The sequence below is a fragment of the Haliotis asinina genome, chromosome 10 (assembly GCF_037392515.1).
Source record: "Haliotis asinina isolate JCU_RB_2024 chromosome 10, JCU_Hal_asi_v2, whole genome shotgun sequence".
Classification (NCBI taxonomy): domain Eukaryota; kingdom Metazoa; phylum Mollusca; class Gastropoda; order Lepetellida; family Haliotidae; genus Haliotis; species Haliotis asinina.
The window spans coordinates 23,279,392-23,302,749 of record NC_090289.1 but is presented as its reverse complement, the minus strand read 5'-3'; the positions used below and the strand labels follow the sequence as shown (position 1 = coordinate 23,302,749).

The following is a 23,358-nucleotide window of genomic DNA, read 5'->3' as shown; positions in this document are numbered from 1 at the left end:
CGTGGCATGCATGAAATACCGTTAGTAAGATGTTCGTCATGCATCAAAGTGAACGCAGGACCGAATCAATTCACACGCACTTATTTGCTGAAGTGTTCAACTATGAATTACACCAATGGCCAAAATCCGTAAACGATATGCCGAAAAGCAGTGGATCGTGCAGCTGGAATGACTAAGAGCATTCCGTTGTGTGTGGTACTGAGGTGACGTCAATAGGGACCTGTCACATTCTCAACAAGCACATGTAACATCCTACTCATCTGGTTCACCAGCACAATCGGCTTGAGACTCCAACTTTGACAGTGAGCAGCATCCGTGGCTTATTAGCGAAATGACCGTGAGGAATCGATTACGAGGGTTTAACACTGGTCCGTACGTACAATGTTGTAGCCACATGACAGGCCTGAACGCCTGGCTTATCAAGTTTATGTTAAGGCGACCTCTAAGGCTCAGGCTATAAAACCCAGTGTTAGTCCTATTCTTAGAAGAGCAACGCTGAATCTTAAAACCGTGTTTATCGACGTTCGATGAAATGTTGCGCTGATGTGGGCGTTGTTCAACCTTCTGTGTTGAGTGGCCATGGCCGGACGTTTAACATGTGTATACTACACATTGCAGATATTTGTCTCACGCCATCCATGAACATCGCACCGCTTTACACCAGCAAAATACTTGCTCTCACGCTGCACGTCGCACACCTTGTGGGACAACTGAACACCCCCTCCTGCTCTCTACTTGTTGCTGTCAAAGAACGTGTCAAATGAAATTAAACGTCGTTACCAAACCAGACAGAGACGTTGGTACGGTTACGATAGGCCTTGGTTAAGACTACATGTCCAGAAAGAAAGGTAAAGATTACTCTATGATAACACACTCGCCGAGAAAACTGTTAGATAATTTTAGTCATTTCTGCATTCTCAAGTCTTTGAAGCTACGCTGGTAATCTCAAAATTCAGATAGCGACAGCGTAGATTAGCAACATTTGTAAGTATTGTTTAAGGGTTAGTCAGTTAAACGTGCGTCCATGTCACGAACACTGAGAGCATCGGTGGTATATATGACGGCCTTTCTTTACTTCACTCATGAAATGCACCGAATAAAGACTGGCCACTAATTGATCCTTCTCTTGGTTATTTTGAAGGTACGCCATGTTCATTTCATTCAGTGTATGTTCCTAAATTATGTTCATGTTTTCTGTTTTCTGTTGCGTTCAATACTGTTGGTTTATAAGATAAACTTTCACTTAAACTATGCAGTATAGGCTAAGTACACCACGGAATATTTTAGTTACGTCAGATCATGTAGCACCAGTCTAAATATTTCTTCATCAAAATAGTTTATAGTATAATCTTGTAGCGTCAGGCATAATCTAACTTCAGTAAATCACATTTACATATGTTCGGGCTCGTGGAAGCAGATAAATCCTTGTGCACGTCTTGTATATTTTATTGCGTGTTTGCAATCAAATGTGTGCTAGTGAATGTATTTCTAAATGATTATTGTGTGCGTTTAATTCAAATGTATTACATGAGATAACTATACTGTACACGCAAAACTAGGGAGCGCGCATAAGCCTTGTTGCATTCTGCTGCTCAATATTGCAAAGTTTTCAGTATTGTTAAGCTCTAATTATATATACGTTGAACACTTTCAAAAACCTGCTGTTCGACATATGATCTTCAGTATCTCACGATAGTCTAGATGTAAAGAACTAGCACACTGACGTCTATATTATTTGTGCATTCTTATTACTCCCTTTAAGTTGTGTTCTGTTGGGAAGTACCGCCTATCGTTTACGACCTCCACAAACAAATGAATACTTTAGTTATTGATAACGCATGTATTACGTGTCTTGCCAAAATGTTTCATCAGTCTACGCTTATTTCTCAGCTGCGCTGTCCTCACTTCTGTGTAATCCTTGCAAGTGTTTATTGTGTTCACACTTTACACTAGCCTCAGCATTAACGATGTGTTCTGACAATGCTGTTCAATAGGCTACAGAGCCGAGCTCTGTTGACAGCCTGTTCCGTCATATTGTCATCCTTCATATGCCCCCAGGCTTATCCTTCATATGCCCCCAGGCTTACCTGTAAATGTTCCCGTCGTTGGTAATCTAACCTGCCTCTTCCTCTTCATGTCAACAATGCCAAGCCATAAGGAGTACATATCAGTCCTTAGAGGACAACACATATTTGTTATTGCATGTGGTTCCGCACGTACATCAACAAAATAAGGTGATGAACAAATGAGGTTTGTCTATACGGATGTATATGCCTCTTGTTCAGGAAAATATGGATGTCTTTCATTAATGAACGTTAATTGTAAGCCAGTTTTATATTCCATTTTGCCTTGGAGAAGAGAGGTTTACAGGCTAGTTCCCCTGTAGATTCCCGAAGCCCACTGATGCCTGGAAATAGTAGTAGTAGTAGTAGTAGTAGTAGTAGTAGTAGTAGTAGTAATGCGATGTAAACGGATACATGATTTGTATACAGAAATGTATACAAGAAACATACATACATACATACATACATACATACATACATACATACATACATACATACATACATACATACATACATACATACATACATACATACATACATACATACATACATACATACATACATACATACATACATACAGTGGGACAAGAAACTGCAACCGTTGACTCATTTCAAAAGCTTAAGGAGAGATAGTGTGGCTAGCGACGAGGGATAATGAACCAAGATCAAGATAGTTTACTGTGCATAAGGTCTCCGGCCCATACATGTATGCGGACCGGAGACAACATGAATTGATATATCACGTTTATGTAATCACATGAACATGGCAAATGTTTTCTCTTGTACGCATTAAAAAGCACACACGCACACACTATTTTCATCACTACTCCGGCAGTTGTAAGAAAGCACCACAGACTGATCACAGATATTGTGGATATTTTGCTTATTTTAAACCGATTTCTTTCCCATGAGAAACTAATCCAAACACATTTATATTTAATTTGGCTATTGTATCCAAACAAATGTATTTTAAGCTCACAATTAAATTAATTCGTCCAATTAGAAATACATATGTTGCCCTAGTAAAAAATATTGAAAGTACTTTCAATAGATACTGTATGTTTTTGTCTGTTTCGGGGGTGTAATTGTCCGTGGCATCAAAAGTGAAGCAGGAACAGACACATCTCATGGCAGACCTACATCTTTATCTGGCGTCCGGGAACAGGAAGCATCTTAACGTCAAACAAAACCAAACCAAATTACCCTTAATTACCTTGTCGTCTCGGAATATATCGCCAATGCAATATGGGTGAAGGGAGCCGAGTCAACAACAATCAAACAGTTCTTGTTGCTCTCTCCCAGACATGAAGTCTCGCATGAACTCATAAACATCACGGTTAAGGAAAACCAATGTGCCCTTCTTATATGTCACAATGATTCTTTCCCAAGAAAAATGTCTTACAGGTATATATTTCGGGTATAGTCAGTCAACCTCACCATCTTCATCAATTTTTGATAAGTTATTTATCTGTTACTTTTCTATTACGCGCCGTAATATAGTAGGAGTTAACAACCTGTCTTTAACCTGTCAAAAGTCAGACCCCAAGCACATGACGAAAAAAGGCACGACATGTAATACGTTTAAACAGTCAGGTACAGGACGATACATATGCACGCTTGTCGTCCTTTTGTATGCTTGTCATGTTGGTTTGGTGGTTTGGACCTGTGCAGCATCTGCACAGACACCGTGACACATGCATTTATGCACAATGTGCAGGATCTACTTCATTGCTAGGTAATTACACCAGTAATGACTTATGCCTGATGATATCAGTGGGATGTTTTACAGCAACAGTCACTGGTGTATGGCCTGGTTTCCTGCACCTGCGATTGTTGGACATGTCAAGGGTCTCTACATTCTCGCTCATTTACTGCTTCACTGAATGAGTAAGGAACTATGACTACGTCTTTTGTCTAAGACCTTTGTCGTCATATTTAGAGGCTTGGAATTCAAGAAGAATGATCAGGCTGGAAACTTTAAGAATGACCGACAAGTATTCTCGAAAATAGGACCCAACAGCGATTGACTCTAGACACACACTTTAAATGAAAAATACCTTAAAGGTTTCTTACGGCTCGACATAAATAAGTGACAACGACTGGTGTGTGATACCAGCAGATGCCAATACCACTAGGATGCCAGATTACCAGAGTGAAAATGATATACATTTATAGCATAGGCGCATACTACGAGTAATTACCACTATTAGACGTCCTATACAAGACTGACTGGAGACAAGCAATTTCCAGGTGTAGTGGCCATGGTTCCACAGAGTTTCAAGGGCTGCTAAGACAATGATTTCGACAGGCGTTGTGTTCTTACGTTTCTTGTATCAGTTTTCCTCATCTACTCTTTCCCAGCTGCATGCTATATTAACAGTAATTTCGGGGACAGAGAAGAGCTTAATTGCCATATTTTACTGGCCACTCATTATGCAGTGCAAACAGATGACTGAACTAACGATCAAAATACTTTTGCGCAGACATCATTAGTCTGGAGCAATGAGATGTGCCGTCGAGGTAAACCGCATTCTTCAAGTACTAATCAATGTAACACATTAACTATATTGATCACATGTAAAAAACGTATGTATCTAATAATGAAATTGATCCTTGGAGTTGGCCGTAATAAATCACTTTCAAATATCGGACTAGGAGCAATGGCATCAGATATATCAAGTTCCAATTAAGCTATATTTTAAAACCCAGGCAGTGACAGTGATTGACAAATGCTTGGTCCATCATGTCCCATTGAGCCCTGTGACCGGTCTGTGTCATCAATTACTGGTGCCTCATGGATACGTTCTCCACATCATTTATGAGATCATATACAAACTATGTGTGGAGTTAAAGCTGTTTTAGCTGTTCTATCAATCACAATGCACACATATACACATCTCATGATCACTCTGAATTACATCTCTAAACAAAAGAAGTAAAATTGTCTGAAAAACTCGTTTGAAAGCAGCCACTATCAGAAAACTGAGATTACGAAAGCAATCTGTTTTCAATTATTTTGGTGAGACCACATAGACTGCAGATATGGAAAATCTAACAGTCATGATTTTCATAATGACATTAGAGCAATGCCAAAATATATAGAATACAGACTTTCTGACACCCTTCCCCATACGTAACAGGCTTGTCGCATTAAAATAGCTGACATTCATTAGTATCATTTGTTCACGAACTGGTGGAAGCATAATACCGAATATAAATGGAGATATTGAATACTAAGTGAGTTGAAGTGCTACATGTCCTATCAACATAATCCAAGATAGGAGCTTTTGGATTTACAACATTTGCTCTAATATTTCCGATAAGTGAACATTTACCTTCAATACGGAAGACGACGGAATAACATATGAATTGGACATCATGAATTAAGTCGTATTTCAGGCGTACTGAGATTTCGAATCTTTTTTTCTTAGTTTAAACTTTCGAGAATTTTGGAAAAAGGTTACTCATTTACTTTTTTTCAAATCTGAAACTCCAGTTATGTTAACAACTAAAATACCGACGGGAATTCTGAGATCAAGGGCATTTACATGGGCGCTCTGCTCTAGCAGAAAGGCTGTTTTCATAATTACTTTGTGTGTCCGAAAACTGTGTCGTGAACATGACGTTCTCTCTTACCCAAAAATGAAAGCAGTGGCAGCATCCTCGTCTATTCTACATTTTGGGACCTATGGGTAATATACGAGAGTGACACAAGTAAAACACACAGCTGCATAACACAATGTCTACTTATATCCTTCAGAAGAGGTTCACGTCGAATAATGTCCAGGCTGATCCGGCCTTTGGTTTCAGGCACAGACGGGCAAGCTCTTTCTCCAGAGATTTCAAAGATCGTCGGGCGAAGGTTGTGTGAATCAGGATTCAGCGTTCAACGCTTAAGAATAACGCATTTAAAACGATTTATGGCGACATTTCGAGAGCATTTCAATAACTGGGTTGTCTGGTCCATACTCGATTATTTACAGACCACCGCTATATAACTGGAATGAGTGCGGTGTTAAATAAGCGAACAAACATGCTCATGTATACGATATCCATGCTCACATATGATCGATATCAAAGTCAGACACATTTCTTTTCAGTCGTGAAGATCAGGGTTGGGAATGGTCTTCAATAACGCATGATTGTCGTAAGAGGGGACTAGCGGGATTGGGTGGTCAGACTGTGTAGAGAACCCCGCCATATAGCTGGAATATTGCGGCGTTAAACAACACTCGATGTTTATTTTCATTTCTGATATCGAATAGGGCCTTGTGTACACATGAAACATACGTCATACACCTAATCAAAACATATCAACAGTAAAAGCTGACGAATATTATTATAGCACACTCAAATCACGCGCGAGACTTGACGTGAAAGTCTCTGAAACATAAGCCAGAAGCCCAGTCGTCTTGATGTTCTACTGACATGGAAGATCACACATGTAGAGTGATGAAAGGTTTGGAGCAATATGATCCTCTGAACACAAGTGAGAAGGAAGATTACTGGCGATGCAGCTGTTATGGCACAGCAATCACGTTTTCTATAAATATAGAAGCAAACCCGTTATGATCATGTCATACGGTGTCTGTGTACAGAGAGATGAGTTGGTTAACTATATTCATCCCCCGCCAGTAATCACTTATACGTGATGATGATATAATCCCAACAGCATCATCAGACGCAAACTTCGTGACGCCTGTACTAAATACACGGTTGGTTGGTTTGTTGTTTAACGCCACACTGTTCCACCTATACGTCGGCCGTCTGTAAATAATCGAACCTGTACCAGACAATCCAGTGATCAACAACATGAGCATCGATCTACGCACTTGGGATACACGTCAATCTCGTCAGTGAGTCTGGCCATCCGATTCCGTTAGTGGGATATTTGTAGCCACAATAAATATTCAAAGTAAACAGTAACCTGACACGGAAACGAAAATAGCAACACTAAACCTTCAAAGTAAACAGTAACACTGACATGGCAACCAATGTAGCCACGCTAAAACTTAAAAAAAGAACCACAAAAACACTCACGGTAACACAAACTGCAACATAAATAACAACACCAATATTGACATTTCAACGAACTAAGAAACACTTATTTCTAGTCCGTCAACGGAAGCAACAACACTTTAGTTCACTAGCTCACGTGCCACCAATAACCTGTAAACATAAACATTAACTAAACTAGTGTCCAAAAGAAACGATACCACTTGTTTGCAACGACATAAAATGAAAACAGAACAATAGACACGGTTAAGATTGGTGTTATTCTTTTGATGAATCATTTCTCAATATCTGTAAAAGAATTCATTTCAGTCACATTTGAACACTGAATTTGACAAGATTTAAAGATGGGTGGGGTCGAAAAGTGAACATTTCCTTAAAGCACTAATCAGAGAAACAATATGAAATGTCAGCTGACACGTCTCAAAGTCAAGTCAGTAGCGGGTATGTCCACCGTGAGCCTCAATACACGCCAGAACACGCTTGTGGACTGATGACGTTGGGTGTGATGCGTTGCCATTCCTCGAGAAAATATCGTTCCAAGTCCTGAACATTGACTGGAGGCACAGGGCGACGTCGGATTTGCCGATCGAGGTGGTCCCATAAGTGTTCGATGGGATTCATGTCCGGTGAACATGCGGGCCATGGCAAAACCTGTATGTTGGCGTTGTTAAGGAAGTCCTGTGTCAATCGTGCTGTGTGTGGCCTTGCATTGTCCTGTTGGAAAATGATTCCACGAGGTTGTTGCTGAAGAAAGGGCACCACAACAGGTCGTAATATGTCATCACGATAACGTTGCTCATTCAGATTTCCACGAATTACGACAAGCCTTGTCTTGACGTTACAGATGCCACCAAAAACCATTAACCCTCCACCTCCAAACGACCGGACTTGATGAACACAGTTAGGCGCCAAACGTTCACCAACTCTTTTGGTAAATCAGCTGCCGTCCATCGTTCCTGAAGATGAGGAATCTGCTTTCATCCGAGAACAGAACACGTGCCCAGTCACGACGTTGCCAGCGTCGGACTCGCCTGGCCCACAGCAATCTGTCGTGCCGATGTCGAGGCGTGAGGAGCGGTCCGCAGTATGACAGGCCGGATACCATACTGCCGTAGTCCCCTGTAGACCGTGTCGATTGACCCGGTGACCCAGAGCTGTAGCCGCCGTGGACGTCGCTGTTGCGATGCGGTTCCTCATGTGAATTACCCGGATGTAACGATCTTCACCGAGTGTTGTTACTCGTGGTCTTCCACTCCTGGGCCTGTCTGACGTGTGACCTGTCTATCGTAGCCGCTGCATCAATCTAGTGATGGTGATGCGTGCGCAGCCCAACCTTCTGGCGACGTCGACGTGTGTCGCTCCTTGTTGGATCATTCCAACGCCTCTCTCTATATATATGGCGGTCAAACGCGGCATGTCTTGTGTTCTTTTTGTTGTTGAGATATCAACGGGTAGACCCATCCGTTTTATACAGTTTTATGCACGTGCAGAACATGCTAGAGCGAGAAACGTCACTTTCACGAAATGTACGTTTTCCCCGGAAATGGTAAAGTGTTCCTGGTATTTCCAATCAAATACGCTTTGTTTGGAATATGCAATACGTATTGGCACGTGTTTGCACAAAAGAATCACGTAGTAATAAACTAATTTGAAAAAAAGTTGGTATCGTTTCTTTTGGACACTAGTTTATAACCGCGAATGCCAATAACAGGTCCAAGTTAACAAGTTTAACACCGTAACAGTAGCACCAACATCTCCGTCGTGGGAGCGATGGTAACCTGCTGACAACGCACACAGCGGTAGCTAGCAACACAGATCTAAGCATTGACCAGTAAGCGTAGTAGCACCGCAAACCTGACAAAGTAACAATATTAATTTGTCCACGCAACTAACAGCAGCACATGTCTTAGTGCGTGGCAAAAATACACCTCCACCTCCACCTCCACCTCCACCCCCACCCCCCGTCATGGACAACAATCAGTGAGCAGATGCAGTACTCCAGTCACAGACAGGAATAGATACATGAGCATCCGGGTGTTATACCAGTGAATGGTGCCGAACTCTCCATGGAGTTGTAAGTAGGTTTCACGTATGGGTTAGGTTTGACAGATGAAGTTACAGTTACGAGTACGTGGTTTGTATGACATCGTTCAGTTATCAAATCAATCATCACTGGCAATGCCACTTGTTAAACAATCATTGGTGAGCGTATACATTACAATGTTCCCTTCTGTGACACTTGTAAATTACTTGGCAAGTATCGGTTACCCGCTCTTCCTGCTAGAGGATGGTACCAAGCACTTCTTTTGTCTTGTGGATGACTGCGCTGGATCCTTCTTGACCCACAGCCAATGTTATGCTACATCATCATACCTGTAGTACACAGAGGTAACATTGTAATGCTTTCATGTCGTCTATTGTCCTAATGACGGTTCAGTTAGTGGACAGCATTGGGTCGTGTGAGGTTTACTTCTAAAGGGCAGTGTTAGAACAGATATCTCCGAGCGTTCATACTGTTTCGCTAGTCATATACGGGTAATGCCTTTGATAACTGAGCGATAAGATTGAACTGTTCTATAAAATATGTGCCACTACTATACTCATACAAAACGAACTGCCATCAGCCACGATGCAACTGAAAAAGTATTCTCGTAGAAATCTTGAAGTGTGTATTGTCTTGAAGACTTCCTCCCTCATGGCAAATCACTGATAACTGCTCTGGTGTCTTGGGTACCCTTCTCTCAACGCACATCCTGTTCCCTTCTATGCCTGGGGTAGTAAAACTACAAACAACCTCCTCTACAGTATGGTATACACCCACTAAGTGAGACCATCCATCTACACCAGTCGAGCTCTACACAATGGAAGATGAGAGCAGCAAAAACACTGCTGTCCATCATCAAGTCATACCGTAACTACACAGTCACGTGGTGACATGAACATATGAGTTCTTAATGAGTGAGTTTAGTTTTACGCCGCACTTAGCGGACCAGAGAATCAGGTGATCGACATCATGAAAAAATGGAATACGATGATATGAAACTCGAGACTGACCGACCGTTCCTATTGGTCGCCTCTTACGACAAGCATGGGTTACTAAAGACGAACCCGGAACAAACTACACTAGCTTATAAATATCTAGCATCATCTATTGTACTTTATATTTCAGTGAGTGAGTGAGTGAGTGAGTGGGTGGGTGCGTTTAGGTTAACCCCGTTGTTAGCAATATTTCACGACGGGGACACCAGAAAACGGGCTTCACATATTGTACCCATGAGGGGAATCGAACCCGGGTCTTCTGGTTTGGTACAGTTATCACAGGCCTGTGTTAAAATATAACACTTACGATAACCACATCGCTTTGTGAAAGATGGCACAGACGCATAAGGCACATTCTTTGACTAAGGTCTTTGTTATTTCAACAGGACACCAGTATTTCATGGAAGAAATTACATCAACTTCTACAAGGGAAGTTTGATTTAGATTGTGCGTTTCTGTCTTTGTCTCAAAACACTGACATCATGCGTAACTTCACTATGTTTATGGTACATCATGTCTTGCCAAATCCTCCTGCTGTACCGAAATAACAAAGCTTCTGACTGGAGAGAGGTGTTGAAACTCTAATGGCCCCAGCCATGTGGCTCGATAGAGGTTAGTCTCAGTACAGAGTCCTGCCTGTATAATGAGTGAAACCTTCGTATACTTTAGAACAGAGGCCATACAACGATATGGTCCCTGTGTAAAACGACTGTTTAAAGGGTTCTCACTGAGAAGGAACTCGCAGACGACGATTAGTGGATGGATTTGGTTTAAAGCAGTTATGCCCTCTTTTCGTTTATATATCGCCGCGTCAGATTGTTTATGTGGGCGGAAAACGATTTGAGAGATGCACTTACATGCTACTAATAGACCAACGATCATAAGCAAAACGAATCTGGTTTTCAAGCCGATAATCGGATGATAACACGCGGTTAAGTAGTGTCTGTGATTAAAGGGTTTGTGGTACCTGAGGGGGCTTTCTTCTGAACCCTCCCCACCATTGAGCAGTATGTAACACAAAGCTGCAGCCGAATTCAAACTCCATAATCTTAGGGCCTCTCTTTAACTTTATTGATGTATCTACATAAAAACACCAGATACTTTGTTTTCTTCGAAAATTTCAAAGGACGAGACTCCAGATTTGTCTGACCAAGGCCATTTGTGACCTTTACCGAGTGTTTTTGCATTGTCTTGTGATATGTGCCATCGGTAGAACAGGATACGTTAACATTTTGGCCAACACCTAGTATGACGGCGAATGTGAAGTGATTTATGAAAATCTCGAATTCGTACAAATGTCTTTGCATTTAGTAAGCATTTGTTATGATTACAGAGTGTGTTTTGCCGTTTGTAGTTACATAATGCGTTGTTAGATCAGGTTAGTGGTATTGTATTAGCAAACAAAATATGATAGAACAAAAGTAATCAACTTAAGACATCATTCACGTCTTGAATGTCAAGACATAGACATCAATGATGATCTTTGGTGTTAAAACATCAATATGAAGCATGTGGAAATATATTTTCCAAAGAACAATGGGACGTACTTTTAATGTTTGCTATGTTTGGCATATTTACCTATAGAATATAGGAAACACAGAATTGGAACAAAACTGAATATATCTCTGATGGCCTGCTCTAAGTATATTTCACTATATTCCTTACTCTCATGTGAGTGCCACTGCCTGGATGTCATTGTTTTGCAAAGTTTCCTACGGGTGATGTAAAACCGTTCTTTCGTCAGTTTGAGGAAGAGCTGGAAAGTTGACTTTCCAAACCTAGTGAATATGAATGATGTTCAATAACTACAAAGCAACGGTAATGACTTGCCGACATGAAGATACTAGATCTGTGTACAGGTCCTAATAAAACACGCCTTGACGTGTTGCCTTGATGACCTTCAGCAAATTCCCATGCATGTAAAAAGCTAACTTTGTAGGTAGTCCATGTGAAACTCAGAAAATCAAAGCCATCAGCTTCTGAACCAGTCGAGCACACGTTGTCATGTTCGGAAGAGAGACTTTTAGATGTTTCTACTTGCTTTGCCATGTGTTTAGTCCTAGATTGATACTGACATGTAAAGGTACCCCCTAAAGTTGACAAGTCAACTGTTGGTGTGATCTCTTTCTGTATGGAATACGCTCTGACAGTGCAGGAACCAGTTTCATCTATTTGTACCCCCAGGGAATACCTAGTTACTTTGATTTCCGCAGAACAATTCTGTGTGGTTGTTCATTTGGCTGAAATGACGTGCTAAATCTTTCACCATAAATATTTCGTTATTTTCAGAATTACAGTATTTGTTCAAATGCAAAGAAATTATCAGAACAGAAGCACAAGAATGTAAAAGTAGTGATCTATTAAAGTCAGTATAAGGTATGGGGTGGTTAGGTGCTCAACGTAAGTAACGAAAACTTGCGAGTGGTGTAGAAAGGGAAACGTGTGATGTCCGGATGTTCATTATACGTATTGAACACTTACGGTGGTGTAAAAATGGTTTGGTGGTCGCCGTAAGTAGGGACCACTTGCGAGTGGTGTAGAAAGGGACAAGTGTGATGTTCGGATGTTCATTACACGTATTGAACACTTACGGTGGTGTAAAAATGGTTTGGTGGTCGCCGTAAGTAGGGACCACTTGCGAGTGGTGTAGAAAGGGACAAGTGTGATGTTCGGATGTTCATTACACGTATTGAACACTTACGGTGGTTTAAAAATGGTTTGGTGGTCGCCGTAAGTAGGGACCACTTGCGAGTGGTGTACAAGGAGATTTATGTCATGGCCAGCATTTATTATATGTGATGACCACTTGCAGGTGTTTACAAGGAGACTAATGGATTTCCAAGACGTAATACCATTACTGCAACAACGTGATGATTTTGTCAGATTCGGAACAATCTCGCCCTCGGCCATGTTGAGGAATAATAGATCGGGGGTCTCGTGGATGTACAACAATTCCTTACAGCATGGCACCTAATTAGAGATGCCAATTCAGACTGTACAAAGGTCGGCAAACTGGGACAGACTGTAATTTCACCTTAATAAAATCTCTAATTTTGCAGACAGGCTGCTGACATGTTTTTTTTTTTATATTGATGTCACAAAGCTAATGGTTATGCTAATGTTCTGATATAGTCAAGTTCTCAGGTTGAAGCCAATGGTTTATAATAAGATATAGTAATTGTGGTATCGCTTATAGCCAAAACAGACAGAAACAAAACATGTCCTACGCGTCAGCCTTATCATCTGTGTTGTTAATATCAAGGACAGAAGCTTGCCTCGAGTTGATTTAGTCAGTTGCAGACAACGGCACACATGTTTCCAGAAACATCTTGTAAACATTCTATTTTCTATTCAAGGACATGCAGTAATTTTTCATTCGAACGTTATAGATATTTATAGATAATCACACACACAGCTTTACATGTTACAATAAACACTCCCATCATGAATCTTGCAAAATTTCAGTTATTATTGATGTTTTAAAGCCATATTACAGGATTACAATTGGACGTCATTGCTTTAAGAAGGCCATATTGCCAAAAAAAATCTGAGTGTAACAAACTAAGAAACGTGCAGATACATGATCTAGTAACTTTATCCATTAACCAAACTAGTTCATAAAGCCCACAAGCGATATGGGGATATAAGTTTCCCAGTCTTCTAATCTGAAGACACGTAGCTCGTGTGGTGTTCTCGACTGAGTCAAACTCTACATGTTTGACTGGCAAATAACGGAAACCTAATATTATTTCAATCGAAATATGTTTAATTTTCCAAGATAGGAAACATATACCTTATGTTTAAATACATAGTCCCCTCAGTGAGTAAGCTAGTTTTACGCCGCTTTTAAGAATATTTCAGGATCATCAGGGCAGGGGACACCAAAAATGGACTTAATTCTCCTTAAGTAAAATCGATGCAAAACCTTAAAAATCGGAAGGTTCCAAAGAAAGTGGCTTATTCTACCAGTTCAAAGTCCTGATCCTTAGAATACTGTGAATGCACACAAAACTGTTCAAATGGGAGTATGTAAGTATCCCTTATCTTTGTTCAAATACTATGTGTATATCACTCACACATACTGGTAAGCACAAGAAACAAATAGGAGTGTACAATATGTCGTAGTTTTTCCTTCTATTATCGAAATATTAAAGCTAAACATAGAAATGGCATGGCTGTTTTCTTGTCTGGTGGAGACTGGATGTTTTTACAGACCGCCGTTTCACCGCCAGTTTGGTGTCCGCAGCAGCAGTGACTACAAACCAGTAACATCGTTTTCAACTTTCTTCACATTGAAGCTGATGAAAAACTCACTGAAACTCTAAACTGTTGAGAAAACATCAAACTGGTCATGGAGAATACAGTTTTTAAACTTCTTAACTAACGATGTTTTGAAGACATATTAAATATCTTACCTGAACAGAAAGTCTTACTTGGCAGCTATTTTACGTCAAGAGTTGTCAAATCACGTAAGTCCTTTCGCGCACCTAATTCCATTCCACTGAGACGAGTTTTTCTCCTCCACGCTCTCTACGATGTTCTCGCCCAAACTGGGCTTGCTCGTGATATGATCGATTAGATCCGACTCTGATGTTCTACTAGGCAGCAATCATTCTTCAGGCCAGAAATACTCAGCGTGTAAATGTCAGTTGTTGTACATAGACCCCTCGCATGCTGCAGTCGAGCCTGTCCGACACATGGTCACGCTGTAGACCGGTGTTAGGTCGCCAAACGTCGACCCTTCCGTGTTTATTGTCAGTACGTCGTGCATTGAGTTGTTTGTGTTTTTAAGTTTTTACCAACGTTGCTTCCCGCTAGGGGATATACCTCCAGATTTAATTCTGTGATTGTGAATATAATGAGAGTGTCAGGAAACAGATAGAAATTTCAGCGAATTAGTACATTAGACTAGGTGAAGTTAAGATGCACGCTATCACCTCAGTCTGTTGTTACATTAAGTTACCGACTGTACACTCAGTGGAGCATATCATTTCATTTGTTTGAAGGTGTTGCAGTGGTGTATGCGCAATTACATCAAAATGCCGTTATACTTTCTATTCAGCATCGTCTTCTAAAGATGTTTCATGTTTGCTTAGTCAACCAATAGGCAGTAGCGGCATGGAATGGCTGGTTTCCTAATATTGCGTCAGTGTAAAAGGTAGGGGGCCTCACTTTTAGTTGAGGAGCTGTGGGGTGGCCTGGTGGTTATAGTATTCGCTCGTCACACTGAAGATCTGGGTTTGGTTCGGTAAAATGTGTGAAGCCCATTTCTTGTGTTCCCCGCAGTGACATTGTTGGAATGTTGCTAAAACCGAAGTGAATTAATTGTTAACTGGCATCTGTGGTAAAGTAGGTAAATAAGTTTCGGGTACAAGTAGATAACTTTAAACGTCACTTTACACAGAGTATTAATTAATACAATTAATCACAGTTAATTGATAGAGTTGTTAATTTGTTAATTAACAATGTTATCGAGTTCCGGTAATGCTCCCATTCCAAACAGTAACAGCATAATTCGGTATATTCTCTAGGTATGTGCAGCGTTTACGCTACCGTTGAGGAAGACCCGCATTCCCAGACACGTAACACACACCATAACCTACAGGGTGACAGAACGCAGATAGATAGCCGTGGTCTGTTGGGGTGAAGCCCCAGTACCCACAGACTGACCGTTGCCTTTCGACTACCGTTAGGTGGCAACTTGAGAGGGAAATGATTGCTTCTTTAACCCTAAGGAGAAACCCAGTATTTGATAGCTATTTGTATGTTAAGTGTAAGCGTACTATCTGTCACGGCTTTGATCATTGATTCCAACAAGGATGAGCATGGCCGGTGCCGCCGTTTACACAGAATATGCTAGTAGGGTCTGCGTTCAGTCGGCTTGACCGTTTGAATCGTGCTTTACGAGGTGAGTAGATAGTCCCTCGATCACCCGTCCAGGGTACATACTTCATATACTTTAACACCAGTTACATCAACACTTGATACGCATTTTTCTGATACTAAGATACTTTAAAACATCTTGGTCCGGACAGGTTATATATGTGTAGTTATATATGACATACCCTCCCACTTATTATGTACGTTCTTTCATGACGATTAACGACAAATGTGTCTGTATCCCTAACTGAATGTTTTGGTATCCCAGGCGGAATGTATGTGTTTGTACCCCGGTTTTGAGCTTGTATGCTATTATTATGCTGTAGCATGTACAGTTTAAAGTTTAAATACTGGCGCCCCATTAGAGACCAGCTCTTGACGATGAAGCAGGGCACCCATTACTGACATACACAAACAACAAAACCTAACAATAGTGTCAACCTTACATTACATGTCAGTCGTAACTCTAGCACAGTCTCATCCCACAACGAAGTGCACACATATTAAACATTTGTACATTGTGTGTCTTGGCGTCTCTTGAGGTCAGGGGTGTCTGAGACATGGGGTGTTCTTGAGCCAGTTGTCGATATGGCAGTTGCTGGTCCTTTCTTCTGGACAACTTCGTCGACAATCTTTAACTTGCCCTCTCTTGTTTTCTTGTACCAGTATAGAGCAAATAATATTCAACAGACGTTTCTTGCGTCATATTCATTGATATTTTGACAGAAGTGGTTATTAGCGATGTAGTCGCCTTTAGCACTAATTCTGTAATATCACGACTTTACATATTGTGCCCATGTGGACAATCGAGCAAGGACATTCGCCGAGACGAGCGACCTCTTTAACCACTGGGCAATCTCACCGTTCTTGGGAGTGGTTATTAGCCCCTCAATACAACACACACATACCCGGTGATTACAATATCTATTAGTAAACAAGTTGTCAAATCAAATGGATCTTGTCTGTTGCTCAATATGTGATTATTTCAGATACTGCCACCCTTGTGTCTACGCTCGACTGTCGATCTGTGACGTGAGCGGCAATCAGCTGTTCATCAAAACCGCTCTCCTTCAGCCATATGACCGGTGTGACTCTTGGGGAGCGGTTAGTGGTGTGAATAGCATCTGTACAAAGCAAAAGTCCATCACAAATCACAAGATATGGCTTACAGTAAATGGCTTACAATTGCAGTTACCGTCATAACTTCACCAAAGGTTTGTTGTTAAGCGATATCATTATCTACTTTAGTCCCAAAGACTGTAAGTAAGTAAGTTATTATTCAGTCATCTCAATGACATGCACTTTTGATGAAGTCTCACTGGACAACAGACAGGGTTCTCATCAGTGACATCTACGGAATGACCTTAGCGGACAACATTATGTTTAATGTTTTCGTTTTATTTAACCCCTTTAGTGTATAGACTCGTGAAGGTCCCGGGGTAGAATAGGCATTCAGCAATCCATGTTTGCTATAAAAGGCGACTATGCATGTCGTAAGAGGTGTCGTAAGAGGATCGGGTGGTCAGGCTCGCTGACTTGGTTGACACATGTCATCGGTTCCCAGTTGCGCAGATCGATGCTCATGTTGTCAATCACTGGATTGCCTGGTCCAGACTCGATTATTTACAGATCGCCGCCATACAGTGGTTATATTGATGAGTGCGGCGTAAAACTAAACACACTCACTCACTTTAGTGTATACTAATAATTTCTATTGTGTCTTGTAATAACACAGAGATTTAAATCTTCTCCTGGTTTAAGAGCACGATGTTATGTTTCTCTCACTCTCAGCGTTTATCCTATTCAAATAGAACACGGTGTTCGGCAACTTGTCCGAGTTGTCCCACCACAATGCACCCTTCTCTTGTGGTGTCATGGCGTTAGCTCTTCGTCTGTACATACCTATACTAACCGTCCAAAATGGTTAGTGGTTAGGTGAACATTCGCAGCACTTAGGCGAATGAATTTCTGCATGGAGATAAGGATCTATGAATTGTGTAGTGCATTTACCTCCCCTTTGTTTCGTTAGGACGACTTAATAATTTACTGCCTAACGCGGATTCAAACCCATTCTTTTTACGCTGCCATGAATCGAAAGTCCTCACCTGCCGCTGGCTTTTTTTCTATTTTATTTTATTTTTGTAAAATCTTCCTAGCTTTGATATTCAGAAACTGAGAGAGGTTTGCCAAGACATTATGTAGTTGTTTGATCAATTTCCTTTTCCGTCTGCAGAGAAGCAATCATCACTTCGTCTTCTGTAGAACTATTCATTTGGTCAAATGCCCTTACAAGATTTTGCAACACACGCAGCACATCCTCGTATCCAACTATCTCCAACTGTATCTCCATGATTTTGTAATGTCAAAATTGATAACTGAAATACTTCGATTCAGAAGCTCTCATAATCTCAATAATGTCACCCTCATTTACAGTTGAACCTTCGGAAAATGTAGCCCATGTGGATATAACGCATATCGTGTATTGTGATTGATAGAGACGTGCTCGGATGCAAGAGTTACGAAACTACGGCGACAGTATGTATGATTTTAGGTTTCAGCGTAGACTCGACAATATTAGTTTATTCCTTACTTCTCATACTCACCAGAAACCGAGCATTTGTATTTTACAAATTGAAATAAAATGAAACTGAACATGTGTTTACAATCCATTAGCATTTTGTACAGAAAACCTAAGTTTGTTTCGAGAAACCGCGACCTGACCTCGTTAACGTAGACAGTCAGTGGTTCAGCATAGTTTCACCGTTTACGTACCTGGGTTAGACCTGTAGGGTACAATTCATGGAATGCTCATGTACTTTCACGGAAAGATTCAGGCGTGTACATAGCTTCTACAGTGTTAGGTAGGACAACAACAGGTTAATAAGATATGTTTATTCATGTCTGTCAGAAGGTATTGCAGTGTATTTCGAGAATATGTATGTGTTGTTTAAGCTTCTCTTGCCAAGCGAAGAGGATGTGACCTAAATACACTGACCCCATTACCCGCTACTCTCATTACAAGGCAGTCTCGGATGATTACACGGGGTAGCACATTGCGCCCGGAACAGTGGGTGGTCTTGATAGGACCACAGTAGAAGTGTAGGTGTGTTGTAAACATGATACGAGTGGATGTCAATAAGTTTTGATCCTTGAGCATTTTTCATACCCGGGTGTCACAGCCTATGGTACGACATCGAACCTTGGGGTGTAGCTGATGTGATATATAAGTTTTGGTATCCTACTCTCAGAAGTTATTGAACAGCTCACATTGACAGAAAGAGACACCCACCCACCCCCACCCCCCACCCCCCTTCACGCCAGTGAAAATGAATAAAATTGAGTATAGAGCAGTAATTAAGTTTTTAGTTCTTAAAGGAAACTCATCGAAGAACATTGAAGAAAGGCTTTCAGCAGTTTATGGGAAGTCTTCCCCTTCATCTGCTACCATCAAACGATGGGTCAATGAATTTAAGCATGGTAGAGAGAGTCTTGAACATGACCCCCGTCCAGGTCGCCCAACAACAAGCACTAGTCAGGAAAACATTGACAGAGTGCATAGACTTGTGCTGGAAAATCGTCGAATCACACTCCACGAGTTAGAGGAGACCACAGGCATTTCACACGGATCCATCGAGACAATTCTTCGTGAACATCTCGTCATGTCTAAGGTGTGCGCAAGATGGATGCCAAGAATGCTTACAGATGAGATGAAGCAAACAAGGGTCACTATAAGTAACCCCATGCTAACCAGATACAACAAGAATCCAGAAGATTTTCACTTTAGGCTAGTAACCTGTGATGAAACCTGGATCCACCACTATGATCCTGAGAGCAAACAAGAATCTATGGAATGGAAACATGTCACTTCTCCCAGGACCAAAAAGTTCAAAGCCTTCAGATCAGTGCAGAAGGTAATGGCAAATGTCTTCTGGGATAGCAAAGGCGTTATCCACATAGATTACGTACCAAAAGGAAGAACAATGAATGGGGAATATTACGCTAACTTGTTGAGGCAAGTGCGACAGTCAATCAAGGAGAAGCGCCGGGGCAAGATCAGACGTGGTATTCTTCTACATCAAGACAATGCTCCAGTACACACCTCTCGCGTTGCAGCCACTGCTGTCCAGGAATGCGGATACGAAATCTTGCCGCATCCCCCCAACTCTACAGACTGGCACCAAGTCATTACCATTTGTTCCCAAATCTCAAGAAACACTTGCGTGGTCGTAGATTTCAGGATGATAATGCGCTTATTGCTGCTACTGTGGCTTGGTTTGAAGACCAAAATGGCGCCTTCTACAGAGATGGCATCAGCGCCTGGCAGAAAAGATGGAACAAGTGTCTTGACTCACAAGGGGACTATGTTGAAAAATAAATGTGGGTTCATACCAATATTTTGTGTTTTTCTATGCAAGGCTCAAAACTTATTGACATCCCCTCGTATTGACATCCCCTCCCCTCGTATTGACATCCCCTCGTATTGACATCCCCTCGTGTATGATATCGATTGTCAGTTGATATTATAAGTATAATCCTGATTTCTTCTGATGATGTTTTGTGTAAAGCTGATTAAAATCTGATGCGTTCTATACAAGGAGATATTAACTCACGAGCGTCATTTGTGACTGTGGCAAATGATGATAAGGTATGGAGGCTGATATTGTACATCAGCTGTATACAATGAGTCCTCGATATGTGACCTAGGAAACAATTACGACCATCGTGTGTTATGATATTTATGAGATGATCGCCATTGCCCCATCAGCGTAAAGCTTAATACATCAACTCACAACTATGCAGTCAGGTTACAATGCGGTATATGGCCACACATTATCTACTTAAATAGAAGTGTTAACTCGAGAGTCATCAGCAACTATGTAGCCAGCCTGAAGCAGGAGAAAGAGTGTATATTGATGACTACACCCCTACCGGCTCGGGGCTACCCTCCACACAGTAGGATACTATGCATTATACAGACTTTGTAAGGATCCCATCTAAACTTGCTTTGTTCAAAGAGCCCTCTCGAAACACCCGTGTATTGTTACTGCATAATGTTAATGATAATGCATTATTTATGGAAATGGACGTCTCATCCTGATCAGGTTAGATGTTTGGCTTGAGGGATGACGTGGCTGGCAAGTAGACGTAACCATGACCTTTGCGTGTTTCCGGAATGCAGTCAAGAGTGTTATCGGCGCTGCGCCGTGATGCTGTGTAGAACCAACACTTCACGCTAGAAGACACGTTGTCAAGTCATTTCTCAGTGAATTCGTCTGATCTTTAAGCGTACCAGCTGCAAGTATAACATCAAACGGATTAACTAAAAAACAAATTCATATTGTTTTCGTGTACAAAGAAACTCATAAGTAATAGTAAAATATGTAAAGGAGAAGTATCAGGCAAAACTTCGATCAACGCATGTAGACATGACTGTCGATATGAAATTACAAACAATAATCCAAAGGTGTACTGTGTGAGGTTTCTGGTAATCTATAATAGTGACATTAAATCTAAATAATGAACACTTATATGGGATAAAAACAAAAGTCAGAAAGGTTGAGAGTATCTAGACGTCGTCTTCTGTATTATCTAGGACACGACGTTTTGAAGTATATTCGTGCTCCTAGATCCGATGAAGGGGTAAGAATAGAAACACCTCATATTGCAGAAACTGACACATAGAAATTCACACCTTATCACTTCTAAATGCCATTCAAAGATCTAATAAATGTCACATTCAATGAGAATATCGAAGGAAGTCAGACTGGATTGTTCTATTACACCCTGTTATAGAACTGTTCTGGAACCGAAACTTACCGTTCAAAAGCACCCGAGACATAGCATGCAATTCCTCTGTGCACGCGGACAGCGAGTAGTTCTTTTGACACTTCAGTGAACGGTGTATAAAGCGCCGTGAGACATCAGTTTGATTATCGTGTGACGTGTGAGTTTCCTACTTCTGCTTTGATGATCAGCCTGGCCATGTTTCAACGTGATGTCAATACGCTGCAAACTAATAGCTCTAGTGACACGTAGCCAATATGTTCAGTATAAGTGTCTCAGCGTATGTTCTGCAGATATTGGAAAAGTGTTTGTGCAAACATAACATATTAATGTCACTCCCTCACAAGGAGCTCCAGCAGGCACATTAATCAGAAAGCAGGTTTTAGAAAGCCGAGTCCAACCAGCCGTCTGAAGTGCTGTATGCCTGTGTAAGGAAACTGAAGTCACTCACAGACGATTATCACTGGTCTGCTTGCAGGTAATCAGAATGTGGGTGGGTCTATAGCGATACAGATGTGACTCATTAGGACAATCAGAATGCCACTGATCGTGTCCTGAGCTTCAGTATGCAGTAGCACGTAATGAACCGAATCACCGTACTGAACATGTGATCCATTCAGTCTCAGTCTCAGTCTCAGTCTCAGTCTCAGTCTCAGTCTCAGACAAGCATGGGCTGTTGGACCATCCCGTGACTGGTGCTTCCGCTATGTCTGGTGTCCAAGAGTCTTGTTCTGTTCCCAGTGCGTCACCAGTGCTGTTGCAGTACATTTCTTTGGGACAATAAGACAGTGATGTTCAACCACTGACCAGGGCCGCATTATCACAAAAAGAACCCTATATTTACCATAATCACAGAACCCTATATTTACAATGCTCAAAGAATCATATATTTACTACGTTCACGTAACCCTATATTTACTGAATCACTTTGAGCTCAACGATTATTGTGACGTCTGAGTGAGTGTAGGCCTCCGTAAGTGACAGATGAGTTCAGTCAGTATCAGCGAAAAGTTTAACATAGTCTGTCCCATGAGAGGAATCGGTCCAAAACATGCGAAGGCAAGTCGGTTGTTCATCTCAAGGAAACAGTGTCTGACCAAAAGCCGAGGCACCAGTGTTTCTTTCATTAGCCCGCCATATAGCTGGAATATTGCGGCGTAAAACTCAACTCAACTCTTTCATTAGCAACAAACGCAGTTCTTGATGCAGTTCTTGATACAGCTCTTGATGCAGTTCTTGATACAGTTCTTGATACAGTTCTTGATGCGGTTCTTGATACAGTTCTTGATACAGTTCTTGATGCGGTTCTTGATACAGTTCTTGATGCGGTTCTTGATACAGTTCTTGATACAGTTCTTGATGCGGTTCTTGATACAGTTCTTGATACAGTTCTTGATGCGGTTCTTGATACAGTTCTTGATACAGTTCTTGATGCGGTTCTTGATACAGTTCTTGATGCAGTTCCTGATACAGTTCTTGATGCGGTTCTTGATACAGTTCTTGATACAGTTCTTGATACAGTTCTTGGTGCAGTTCTTGATTCTTGATACAGCTCTTGATATAGTGCAACGTAATC

The 23,358-nt window shown here is 41.2% G+C and overlaps 1 protein-coding gene across 1 annotated transcript in view; it reads right to left on the bottom strand.

Moving 5' to 3' along the window:
* LOC137297881 (cardioacceleratory peptide receptor-like) overlaps positions 1-14,839 on the bottom strand; it is a 68,871-nt gene extending 54,032 nt beyond the window's left edge. Inside the window, exon 1 of the mRNA XM_067829852.1 lies at positions 14,534-14,839. The gene's annotated coding sequence lies outside the window, so the exon portion shown is untranslated. The remainder of the gene's footprint in view (positions 1-14,533) is intronic.
* Positions 14,840-23,358: the final 8,519 nt, after the last annotated feature.